Below are 13,940 nucleotides of genomic sequence, written 5' to 3' on the forward strand. Positions count from 1 at the left end.
ATTGTATAATTTAGATTTCTCTCCAACACTAGTTTATTTTGTCTTGACTTTGAGAATATGCTAAGAAATGAGAATATGCTTCCTGTATGCCTGAATTCACGAAAGCCAGGGGTTTGTAAGCCACACTGCTCTTTTAAGACTTCAATTTCTTTCAAACTGGCATTCTTGCAGCTCATTACAGTCTGTAGGATAGCATTCTATGTGGATTTCCACTCCTCAGTTCTCCATGTGAGAGTGAAAGATTTAGGCACTATATACAATTGGTAAGGAAAAAACATTTTCTTAAGAGTTATATCTCTATGTAAATGTTGTATGATGATATGGAATAAAATGCACATTGTAGGACATTTTCTAAAAAAACAAAACAAACCAACCAAAAATATAACTTATGCTAAGTGAAATAAGCCAGACACAAGAGATCATGTGTTGCATGATTCTATTTAAAAGAAATGTCCAGAAAAGGACAGAAGGTGACAGAAAGAAGATCTGTGGCCATCTGAGCTTGGGGGTAGGTGTGGGGATTAACTGTAAATGGGTACAAAGGATCTTATTTAGAGAATGAAAATGTTCCAACACTGGATTGTAGTGATAGTTACACAACTCGGTAAATTGACTAAAGTCTTTGAATGGTACATTTAAAATGGATAAAATTTATGGTGTATAAATTATATCTCATTAAAGTTGTTTTTAAAAAATAAGATGTATCAACATGGCAATGTAAACAGCTACTGAAAACTCCTCTCCAGAGATTCAATGAAATAAAAGACAATTCTGAATTGTTTGGAACTCTGGAGGAGGATATAGACTGAAAAAAGACCCTGCAAATGCTGAATTGAAGAAACAGAAGAAATATCAGGTACGAATCTTTTGTCCAAGACCAGCTGATCCTCTCCCCGCCCCCACCTCAGTCTCGGAGGCACAAAATCAGCAGACAGGACCCCTCCCACCAGGAACACAGAACTTAAAATCTTTCACAGCAGTGAAAAATACCCTCACTGTTTGAAGACCTGGTGGGCAGAGGGAAAGAGGAACTGAGAAAACCTGGACAGAGACTGTGTTTCCAGCCCTGGGTCTGAAAGCCCTTCTCCCACCCTGGGAAGCAGCAGCCTACAGCCATTTCCTTGTAGTTGAGGGAATACTCTGCCACAGGTGGAGACCCACATCGAGCCAGATTTTGGCTGGCAAAGTGAGGGCATAGGAATCCCACAGTTTCAGCCATGCTGGGTCAGGCAGAGCCTGTGCTGGGAGCCTCTGAGGATGAGTAAGTTACTGAACAGCACCATCTGCTGGACATGCTGGAAAGTTCAAGGGAAGTCAAATACTTTTTAAAAGATGCTTCAGACCCTTTCTTAGGAGCACAGGCGCTATTCTACATGCCCTATATGGAAACTCAGCCCTGTTCTGGCTGAGAAATAAGTAAGACCCAACTGTTAAAGCAGGGCTCCAAAACAAACCCAGGTCTTGCTAGCCAGTGAAAAATAGAGCATCACTGGAAGCCAACAGATCTATATTACCACACAAAGTGAACTTTCTGGGGTGCCCAGTGCCTACCTCTCATCCCTATGGCAGGCCATGGTGGGCACCTGATTTGGGGAGGAAGACTTGGGGGTAGAGCCAATCTGACAACTAACCAGAAAGGGAAACAAAGAAAAGATGGCATCAAAGGCAAACAACAATAAAACCTTAGGCAAAAGAAAGAAAACAACTTCCAGAATAAACCAATCAAGAAAATCAGATGCCTAGACAGCAAAAAAATTACAAGCCACATCAGGAAATATATGGCCCAGTCAAAGTAACAAACTAACACCTTAACTGAGATTCAGGAGTTGAAACAACTAATTAGAGATGTTCAAACAACTCTTTTAAATCAAGTCAAGGACAGAGAATGTGATGAAAGAGATGAAGGATATAAAGATGACACTGGGTGATCATAAGGAAGAATTTGTAAGCTTGAAAAAACAAATGGCAGAACTTATGGGAATGAAAATCACAATAGAACAGATGAAAAAACAATGGAGACATAAAACAGCAGACATGGAAAGGCAGAAGAAAAGATCAGTGAGCTGGAGGACAGGACATCTGAAATCCTGCACACAAAGGAGCACATAGGGAAAGAATGGAAAAATATGAAGCAGGGTCTCAGGGAACTGAATGAGCACACAAAGCATAAGAATATACATGTTATAGGTGCCCCAGAAGGAGAAGAGAAGGTAAAAGAGGCAAAATGAATAGAGGAAATAATCAATGAAAATTTCTCAACTCATATCAAAGACATAAAATTACAGGTCCAAGAAGCACAGTGTACCCCAAACAGAATGGATCCAAATAGACCTACTCCAAGACACTTACTAATTAGATTTTCAAACATCAAAAACAAAGAAAGAATTCTGAAAGCAGCAAGAGAAAAGCAATCCATCACATACAAGGGAAGCTCAGTAAGACTAAGCACAAACCATGGAGGCAAGAAGGCAGTGGTATGATATATTCAAGATACTGAAAGAGAAAAACTACCAACCAAGAATCCTATAACGAACAAATCTGTCCTTAAAAAATGAGGAAGAGTTTTAAATATTTACAGATAAACAGGCACTGAGAGATTTTGTGAATAGGTGACCTGCTCTACAAGAAATACTAAAGGGAGTGCTACAGATAAATAGAAAAATAGGAGAGAGAGGTTTGGAGAAGAGTGTAGAAATGAAGGTACCACGAGATAGAAAGAGGGCAAAGATTGGGCATTTGATGTTGAAGGAATATAGAATGGTCTAGAGGATTGATTGTATAGATCCAAAAATGGACAGCACAATATTCTGTGGTGGTAGCACAATATTGTAAGTACAATGAAAAAAAGATGACTGTGAATATGGTTGAAAGAGGAAGGTTAGGGGTGTGTATGACACCAGAAGGAAAGATAGAAGATAAAGACTAGAGTAGTCAATGAGTGTGAGCAAATATACAAATATAAGAATGTTTTTACATGAGGGAGAGGCAAGAAGGAATGAAGTTGTGTGGTATGCAACTAAGCGAATGGACTGTTAAGACAGTAGGTTGAGTGAAAAAAGCCAGAAATGAAAAGACAAACATTATAATGCCTCAGTAATATGAACTAATAATAATGTGCAAACTCTGATAATTGATTCTGGGGGCATAGGTTAACAGAGGAAGGCTTATGTAAAATTTCCTAGATTGTAAGCTCTTACAGCAGTCACATCTATTCATGAGTTGTAACACTTATTTCTAAATTTTGAGATGCTGAGCTGTTTGTGTGTGATGTGGTCGGTCCCTGAAGCTTCAGGTGTCTGTGTGGTGCCTAGGACATGGAGCCAGAGTTCAGCAGCTGTGAGTATCAGCATTGCCCCATGAATCAGCTGTTAAAGAGGCTGAAAAGGAGATCAGACTTTGATTGAAGATATAAATGAAATGGACTTGGTTGAGATTGGGGTAGATCAGACAGACTAAAGGGTAGAGGAAGATATTAATTGTGTTTTAAAACTTTGGCTTCTGTGTGGGACCAAACCAAGAGATGTTTATTTGGTACAAAGCCTATATTTTCTGTAGCACGCTATATAATTTAACTTGTATGGTCAGTTTACTCAAATACCATAATTACATAGAACCTCAACTAGGGAGTGAGATCTGGTTGGTTTGTATGGGTTAGCATGAAGCCACAATACAACTGAGAGTAATCTGGGTAGAGAATAAAAAGTATTTGCAAAGCCCCCTTGAGGGACTGGGGAAAAATGTGGAAATATTAAACTTCCTCAGCTGGGGAATTCATGATATTCTCGCAAGCATTGGGGACCACCAGCTTAGTAGGTCGAGACCTTGATCTTGGGACTTGCCCTTATGAAGCTTGTTACTGCAAAGGAGAGGCTAAGCCTACTCACAATTGTGCCCAAGAGTCACTCCCAGAGAACCTCGTTTGTTGCTTAGATGTGGTCTCCCCCTCTAAGCCAATTCAGCAGAAAAACTCACAGCACTAACCCCTATGTGGGACATGACTCCCAGGGATATAAATCTCCCTGGCAATGTGGGAAATAACTCCCAGGGATGAGCCTAGCCCTGGCATTGTGGGATTGAGAAAGCCTTCTGTACCAAAAGGGGGAAGAGAAATGAAACAAAATAAAGTTTCAGTGGCTGAGAGATTTCAAATGGAGTTGCAAAGTCATTCTGGAGGTGACTTTTTTTTTTAACTTTATCGAAAAATTAAAAAACAAACAACAAAAATAACACAACATTTAAAACAAAACAAAGGATTAAGAAAAACAAATAACCTAAAATAACTACTTTGCTTCCAACATGTTTCTCCCAAGAAAATTAACAGATCCAGCTCCATACAACGCTCCGCTGCCACTGCTACCAGACTCATTCTGTGCCAGCACCCCCCTACTGACAAGTCTGCCACCATGGAGGACATGAACAAGTACAGCGACATAGAGGAATTTGCAGAGCGATCCCAGATTAACGTGAGCAAGAATCTGCAGGATGATGGTAAAATGTTTATTGGAGGCTTGAGCTGGGATACAAGCAAGAAAGATATGACTGAGTATTTGTCTTGATTTGGAGAGGCTGTAGACTGCACAATTAAAACAGATCTAGTCACTGAAGATCAAGAGGACTTGGATTTGTGCTTTTCAAAGACACTGCTAGTGTTGATAAGGTTTTGGAACTGAAAGAACACAAACTGGATGGCAAATTGATAGACCCCAAAAGGGCAAAGGCTTTAAAAGGGAAAGAACCCCCTAAAAAAGTTTTTGTGGGTGGACTGAGCCCAGGTACTTCTGAAGAGCAAATAAAAGAATATTTTGGAGCATTTGGAGAGATCGAAAATATTGAACTTCCCATGGATACAAAAACAAATGAAAGAAGAGGATTTTGTTTTGTCACATTTACAGATGAAGAGCCAGTAAAGAAATTATCAGAAAGCAGATATCATCAAATTGGTTCTGGGAAGTGTGAAATCAAAGTTGCACAACCCAAAGAGGTATATAGGCAGCCACAGCAACAACAGAGAGGAAGAAGAGGAGCTGCAGCTGCTGGATGGGGTGGTACAAGGGGTCGAGGACGGGGTCAGGGTCAAAACTGGAACCAAGGATTTAATAACTCTTATGATAAGAATATGGAAATTACAATAGTGCCTATGGTGGTGATCAGAACTATAGTAGCTATGGCGGATATGATTACACTGGGTATAACTATGGAAACTATGGATATGGACAGGGATATGCAGACTACAGTGGCCAACAGAGCACATATGGCAGGGCATCTCGAGGGGGTGGCAATCACCAAAATAATTACCACCCATACTAAAAGAGGACCTTGGAGAAAAGAGGAGGAAATGTTAAAGTAACCCATCTTGCAGGACGATGTTGGAGATCGGTCTTCTGTTGATCTAAGATGATTATTTTGTAAAAGACTTTCTAGTGTACAAGACACTACTGTCCAACTGTATATGGCTGCCAATTAGTTTTCTTTGTTTTTTACCTTGTTCTTTGCTATCTGTGTTATGCCTTGGTGTGGATTTGTGTTTATACAAATTCTATTTGTATGATTTCCTGATAAACCTCAAATAAATGCTTCCTTATGTGGAAAAAAAGAAAAAGAAAAAGAAAAGAAACAAACCATAAACAAAGAAATAAGAAAAACAAATAACCTAAAATAACTGCATTGCTTCCAACATGTTCCTACCACACCGGAGAAAATCTGTAAACCATTATCATTCCTGAGCATTCCCATAACATTGAGATTACCCTCAATAGCTCATCTGTTCTTATTAGATTATCGTTCCCCCTTCACTAGTTGCTGTCTATCTCTAGGTCCCCTACATTCTACAATATAAAGTATTTATTTTACATTTTTCACAGAGTTCACATTAGTGATAGGTAACTAATACAATAACTCTAGAGGTAACTCTTACGCATTATATGGATAACCCTTTTTAGTTTTTAGTTTACTAGAATAGTTAGAAGGAAATATCTGAAACTTTTGAACTGCAATCCAGTATTCTTGATTCTTGAACGCTAGTGTATAACTATATAGCTTATATGATGTGACCGAGTGATTGTGAAAACTTTATGGCTCATACTCCCTTTACCCAGTGTATGGACAAATGAGTAGAAAAATGGGGACAAAAAGTAAATGAATCATATGGGGGAGGAGGGGTATAGGATGTTTTGGGTATTGTTTTTACTTCTATTTTTATTCTTATTTTTATTTTTTGGAATAATGAAAATATTCAAAAATTGTGGTGATGAATGCACAACTATATGATGATATTGTGAACAACTGTTTTATACTTTGGATGATTATATGGTATGTAAATATATTTCAATTAAATAAATAAATAAGGTGCAAAATATATATCTGATAAATGACTTAAATGAAGGATATATACAGAATTCATATAACTCAATAAGATAAACAACCCAATATTAAAAAACAGGCAAAAGATTTTAACAGACATTTCAATAAAGAGAAGATATGGATGACAAACACATGAAAAGGTGCTCAACATCATTTCCATTAGGAAATGCAAATTAACAACATAAAATACCAATAGATACCCATAAGAATGGCTTACCACTAGATACCCATAAGAAAGGCTAAAATCAAACCAAACAACAAAGCAATACCAAAACCAAACAAAACAAAAAAGGACAATATCAAGTGCTGCTGCAGATGTGAAGCAACCGAAACTCTCATACACTTCTCGTAAGCATAAAATGGTACACCCACTTAAGAACAAACAGTTTGGCAATTTCTTACAAAGTTAAACATGCACTTATCATACAACCAGGTAATCACACTGCTAACAGTTTACTCAAGAGAAATGAAAACATTTGTCCATGTAAAAACTTGTACACAAATGTTCATAGCAAATTTATTACAATAGTCCCAAACTGGAAGCAACCCAAATGTCCATTAACAGATGAATGAATAAAAAAAACTATGGTATAGGCATATGGTAGTAGTGGAATTCCATAAAAAGGAATGCACTACTGATACATGCAACAACCTGAAGGAAGCTCAAAGGATCAAGCTGAGTGAAAGTAGTCAGACCCAAAAGAAAACATGTATGGTTCCACTTATAGACAATTTTATAAAAGGTAATATAGTGACAGAAAGCAGATCAGTGGTTTCCAGGGGCCAGGGTGTGGGGAAAGAATGATGACAAAAGAGCACAATGGAACTTTGGGAGGTGATGGAAATGCTCTATATCATGATTGTGATGGTGGTTACATGCTTGTATACATTTGTCAGAACTCAAATTGTAAAATTAGAATTGGTATAGTGTATTGACTATAAATTATCCCTCAATAAAGCTGACTTTTAAAAATAAAATTTTTGAGACTTTTTAAAATGTGTCCTGGTCAAAACTCTTAAACCTACATTTGTTTTCTATAATATCTATTTTAGTTCTAATGTGAGTCAACCTCATATACAAGTATCTATTTCTTGGGAGAAGGTATGTTAGGATTGGTACTGACAGAACACCAAGGAAGGCTGTGGCCTCCCCAGTAAAAGCATCTTGATTTCTATATAGCATTGACAGAAATAGTGAAGATGGTGATTAAGATCAAGTGAGACACTCCCTTTATCCAGTGTATGGATGGATGAGTAGAAAAATGGGGGCAAAAACTAAATGAAAAATAGGGTGGGATGGGAGGGATAATTTGGGTGTTCTCTTTTACTTTTGTTTTTCTTGTGTTTATTCTTTCTGGTGTAAGAAATATGTTCAAAAATTCATTGGGATGATAAACGCACAACTATATGATGGTACTGTGGACAGCTGATTGTACAAGTGGATGATTGTATGGTGTGTGAATATATCTCAATAAAACTGAATTTTAAAAAAAAATCTATTTCTTGTAATGACACAAATCCTCCTTTACTGATTGGAGACAGTACTTGGCAGAATTTTTTCATTTCCAGAAATTTTATCAAGGCAACAATATTCAATGTAAGTAAGTGAATTTTGGTATCACCATTTAAATATCAAAATGGCTTGTTTCGACTGTGACATGTAAGCAGTGTGTCTGATTCCACCTGCATAGTAATCTCAAGTACTCTCAAAGGTACAGATTCTTTCGCAACCTCCTGGGTGAAGTCCTCAAACTCTAAACAGTGAGCACTGCCTTTGAGACACTGTATGTGCATGGAAATCACAGAGCAAGGACTTCCTCTTTTCTTTATTAACTTAGGATTAAAATTTATAGTTTTCTTTGTCCTCACCCCCATCCCTAGCATCTAAAAAATACAATACTCAAAGTTAACTCCTTCAAAATATTTACTTAAATAAATGGAATTGCTGTCGCCAAAAGACTCACTTCTTAATCTATATTCAGACCAAATTACAATTTTAACCTGCCTAAATCTAGCAATCAAAAACACATACAGGTTGTGGTCTTTAAGTGTTAAGGCAGCTTCAATAATCATCATTTAAGGTTAGGGCTCTGAAATTTGTCTAATGCTTAATTTAAAATATGCCACAAGATAGTGTATTAATGTATTTTTCCTATTGTTCATGTACATTTTCCAGAGTTTTAGAATGATCATACTATGACGTGGGGGTAGAGGGGTTGACAAGTAATTTCCATTCACTTATTATTAGACTTAGAAAAGCTGATCAATTTTGACAGTTCTACTAACTTCACTGACTCACTTTCCAAAAAACTAAGGATATTTCCAGCTCAGTGGAGTAATTATCCAAAGATTAATGACCAATGATTAAATTATCCTCTTAAGTGAGTATAAATAATGGGGATTACATTGCCTTGCCATTTTTCCATAACCCAGTCTCAGCTGCCACCATAACTTGAAGTCATCATGATGAATTAAAGGAAGAAGGCAGATTAATCGGATTAAATCTTTTACCAGATTTTTTTTTTCTAAAAAAGAAAGAGTCTGCTTTTTTTTTCTTTATTAGACAAGTTGTGGGTTTACAAAACAATCATGCATAAAATACAGATTCCCATACACCACCCTATTATTAACATCTTGCATTAGTATGGAAAATTTGTTGTAATCGATGATAGCACATTTTTATAATTGTACTAGTAATTACACTCCATGGTTTACCTTAGGGTTCACTGTTTTGTAGTATAGTTCTATGGATTCTTTTTTAAATTTTTATTCTGTTATCATATATACAATCTAACATTCCCCCTTTTAATCATATTCAGATATATATTTCAGTGCTGTTAATTATATTCACAATGTTGTGCTACCATCATCAAAAAAATTCTCACTCCAAACAGGAACCCTGTACATTTTAAACCTTAACTTCCCATTCCTTATCCCCATCCTGTCCCCTGATAACCTATATTCTAGATTCTGACTCTAGTTTGCTTATTTTATTCTAATTATTTCCAATGTTCCATAACACAACATTTGTCCCTTTGTGTCTGGCTTATTTTATTCAACATGATGTCCTGAAGGTTCACCCATGTTGCCACATGGATCACAACTGAATAATATTCCACTACATGTATATACCACATTTTATCTATCCATTCATTGGTAGATGGACACTTGAGTAGCTTCCATCTTTTGGCAACTGTGAATAATGCTGCTATGGTGAGAAAAGAGGCTGCCTTTTGATTTAAGTGGCTTACATTTTTTTTCCTACTCAAAGTTACAACAGCTACCTGGTGCACACAACTAATTATAATAGCAATATACAGCAAATGAACTAAATTGCAGAAAACTATGTTTTGAATAACCAAATAAATAAATACCAAAACTTTATATTGCTTTTTTTTTTTTTGGTAATTTCTGACCTTTATGATTATCAAATCTCTTTCTTTCTGGTGTGTTGGCCTGGGGCTTAAAAGATTATATGACCCATGAATCTTGAAGACAATTGTATAAAAATGTAGCTTATGAGGGGTGATAATGTGATTGGGAAAGCCATATGGACCACACTCCCCTTTGTCCAGTGTATGGATGGATGAGTAGAAAAATGGGGGCAAAAAAAAAATGTACCCAGTGTTCTTTTTTACTTTAATTGTTCCTTTTCACTTTAATTTTTATTCTTATTATTTTTGTGTGTGTGGTAATGAAAATGTTCAAAAATTAATTTTGGTGATGAACACACAACTATATAATAGTACTGTGAACAACTGAATGTACGCTTTGTATGACTGCGTGGTATGTGAATATATCTCAATAAAAACGAATTCAAAAAAAAAAAAGATTACATGTAGGCTGAGCCGTCGAACTTGGGGCTTGCCCTTATGAAACTTGTTACTGCAAAAGGAGAGGCTAAGCCTACTTATAATTGTGCCTGAGAGTCACCCCCAGAGAACTCTTTTGTTGCTCAGATGTGGCCTCTCTCTCTAAGCCCACTTGTCTGGTAAACTCACTGCCCTCCCCCCTACATGGGACATGACTCCCAGGGGTGTAAATCTCCCTGGCAACGTGGGATGTGACACCCAGGGAAAAGCCTGGACCAGGCTTCATAGGATTGAGAAAGCCTTTTAGACCACAGGGGGAAGAGAAATGAAACAAAATAAAGTTTCAGTGGCTGAGAGATTTCAAATGAAGGCGAGAGGTCTTTCTGGAGGTAACTCTTATGTATTATATAGAAACCCTTTTTAGTTTTTAGTTGATTAGAATAGCTAGAAGAAAATACCTGAAACTGTTGAACTGCAACCCAGTAGCCTTGATTTTTTAAGATGATTGCATAACTATGTAACTTACACAATGTGACTCTGTAATTGTGAAAAACTTGTGGCTCACACTCCCTTTATCAGTGTATGGGAGTAGAAAATGGGAATAAAAAGTAAACAAATAAAAAAAATAAATAAATAAAATAAAACAAAGGAAAATAATTCTTGAAGACGATTCTTAATTCTTGAAGACGATTGTATAACTATATAGCTTATATGGTGTGACCATGTGATTGTGAAAACCTTATGGCTCACACTCCCTCATTTGTATGGACAAATGAATAGAAAAATGGGGACAAAAGTAAATGAATGTTTTGGGTGTTGTTTTTACTTTTACTTTTATTTTTATTCTTATTTTTATTTTTATTGTTTGGAGTAATGAAATGTTCAAAAATTGATTGTGGTGATGAATACACAAATATACGATAATACTGTGAACAACTGTACTCTCTGGATGACTGTATGGTATATGAATATATTTCAATAAAATTGCATTACAAATAATTTTAAAAAAAGATTATATGGCTTGTGTTTCTGAAACTCTGAAAGCCAAAAAAAAAAGGGGTGGGTGGGTGGGGGGTGGGCTTTAGTTGTACTTTCCTTTTCCTTCCCTGCCCATATTCTTTAGAAATCAAATTTTCTCATCAGCAAACCAATACTTCAGTCCATCACAGTAAACACAGTAGTAGACAGCATGTTCAAAATATTACTTTAAACCCTTATTACTCTTTTAATACAGAACTTGTAAATGAAGCCAAATGATATTAAAAGACAAAGCAGTTACTGGAAGGGTAGGGGTGTCTTGACTTACAAAAACAGGCAGATATCCTCTTGCACAACTATCAATTCCCTTTCAGCCACCCCCTGCTTTTACTGGTTTTCCTCCAGGGTCACTGCACTTCCAGCACCTTCAGCTGGGCTTCAATTGCAGGACAGGAACTGAGACCAGATCCTGAGATTACAGCACAGCACGTGAGTCAGCAGCAGCACTCGACAGGGGCCGTGCCAGCCCGCTCACATGGCAGCGGGGTCTGACATGCCCTAGTGCACTGTGCTTTTAAAACCACTTTTACATTCTAGTATCTTACTTGAGGTTCACTGCTACACTGTGTGACAGGAAACACATGTGTGTGGCCAGACAGCCACTTAACATTTGAATCAAGACAGAGCCCATTACTGTCCAGGAAGCCTCGAGATGACCCTTCCTCTCCCTGCCAACCCTTAGAAGCCTAATGCGAATGTCCAAAAAAACAAACACAAAAATGAAACCCCAAGTGATGCTTAATATTTCACCGTAATCCTATTCAACGGAGAACTTCATTTCATTTATTCCAGTTTTCTGGTGGCTTTCCTAGATGATATTTTAAATGAGTTCAGCCTCCACTTAAGAGTTTAATGTTTTCATTGTGAAATGTGAATGAAGTAGCTGACAAGTTTTCCACCACCAGCAACACTTTAGATTTAAATCTGAAATACATAACTTAGTTGACATAATGCTAAACTATTCTCATAGTTTCCTGGTCTAGAACATCTTGAAATAAGACTTCCAATCTGGCTTTAATACATCTAGGAATGAAAAAAACAGAGTAAACTGCCAAGAGTCTTAGGTAGTTGAAATTAAAGGGAAAAAAAATAAACAGGTCCTACGATTAACCTTTGGAAAGGCTCAAGGTAGAGATCGTCAAAAACACAGTTTTGACCTTTGGAAAGATGCAAATCTTAATTAGAGAAAACTAAATGCAAAAAAAGGTAAGTTGGTTTGTTTTTTTAAGGAATGACATTTCTATTACTTAAGCATGATGATTTCAATATAAACTAACTGAACTACCTAGCGGCAGCCCCCGGGGTCTGCTCAAGAGAACTTCTCTGTTTCTGTTACGACATCATGTTACTCTTAGAGATTTTATGCTTGTTCCCAAAGCTCTACCTCTGGCTGCAGTTTCACTCTTATGCCCCAGGATGGATTTCCAGTTATCCACTAAAAGTGGAGTCAGGCGTCCCCTGTCAACTTCTCCTTCTGGTATACCACCACTCCTGCCAATGGCACTACACACAACTCTACATAATTTGTGGGGCCCAACACAAAATAAAAATGTGGGGTCCCCTGTTCAAAAATTATTAAGAATTTCAAGAATTTCAAGACAGAGAAGCAGAGCATTACACCAAACTTGGGGCCCTTCGCTACTACACAGGTGCATACCCACAAAGCTGCCCCACTAGCAGGCTCCAGACATAGGCAACATCTGTTTCCATGTTCTCCATCACATACACACAGTCATTTGCCAGAAGTCCTCAGTCTGTCCTGTGACATCCTTCACATCTGTCCCTTCCTTCTCATTTCTACTGCTGTCCCTCAAATCTCATCCTGGCTTTCAACCAGGGACTTCATAAACACTGTCCCTCTTATTTTGGTCCCTCTCCAACCCAATCATCTTTCTGAACTACTACCTCAGTCATCTGACCCTCCTCTTCAGAAACCCTCAGTATGTCCCCATGGTAGGTCCCCATTGCCTGTCTACTGAATGTCCAAACTTCTTGACTCTGCATTCGAAGATTCCATTCTCCAACTCCACCATTCTTTTCCAGCCTAACCTTCAGTTACTTCACCTAATACTCCCAGTGTGTAGTCAAGTGAAAGAACTTGAGTCCTGGAGTCAGAGATGCAAGTTCAAATCCAGCCCACAACTTACCAACCTCAGTGCCCATCTAAAAGCTGAGGATCATAACAGTTACCCCACAGGATTACTGGATAAAACAAGATAGCACAGCTTAAGGAACTCAGGAAAGCACAGTAGAAACACTCATTGTAACAACTGCCTCCTAGCCCTCGCCCAGGCCTTGGGCCCCCACCTGGACTATGCTTCTCTGCTGAGGAAAGTCTACCGATCCTTGAAGGCCAACACAAATGCTCCTTCCATGAAGCCTTCCCTGATCAGCTCAGTCATTTTGCCTTTTTTTAAAATCCTATCTTTTATTTGGACTGCATTCAGCATTTAAGGCTTATTCCCCTAGATTTATTTATGTACATATCATTTTGTCTCCCTCATAACCTCTCAAAACATGGAGCAAGTTAAATTCATTTCTGTTTCTTGCATAACTCTAGTATACAATTTGTGCTGATTAATTAAATGATTTTTAAATCCTCCTAAAAAAATAAATTAAAGCCCTTTGCAACAGAATTGGCCTGGGTCCAGAGGAGATTAAGACCCAAATGGTGGTAAGAAGACGGCACATAAACAGAACAAGACAGGCTGCTCTTGCAGACTCACACCC

General features: G+C 37.6%; 1 protein-coding gene and 1 pseudogene across 2 annotated transcripts in view; one reads left to right on the forward strand and one right to left on the reverse strand.

Moving 5' to 3' along the window:
• The window catches only part of SLC16A10 (solute carrier family 16 member 10), a 167,131-nt gene that overhangs the window by 133,268 nt on the left and 19,923 nt on the right, over positions 1-13,940 (reverse strand). The gene's annotated exons all lie outside the window — the stretch shown is intronic.
• On the forward strand, positions 4,389-5,307 carry LOC119539237 (annotated as a pseudogene).

Source organism: Choloepus didactylus, chromosome 7 (genome assembly GCF_015220235.1).
Source record: "Choloepus didactylus isolate mChoDid1 chromosome 7, mChoDid1.pri, whole genome shotgun sequence".
Taxonomy (NCBI): domain Eukaryota; kingdom Metazoa; phylum Chordata; class Mammalia; order Pilosa; family Megalonychidae; genus Choloepus; species Choloepus didactylus.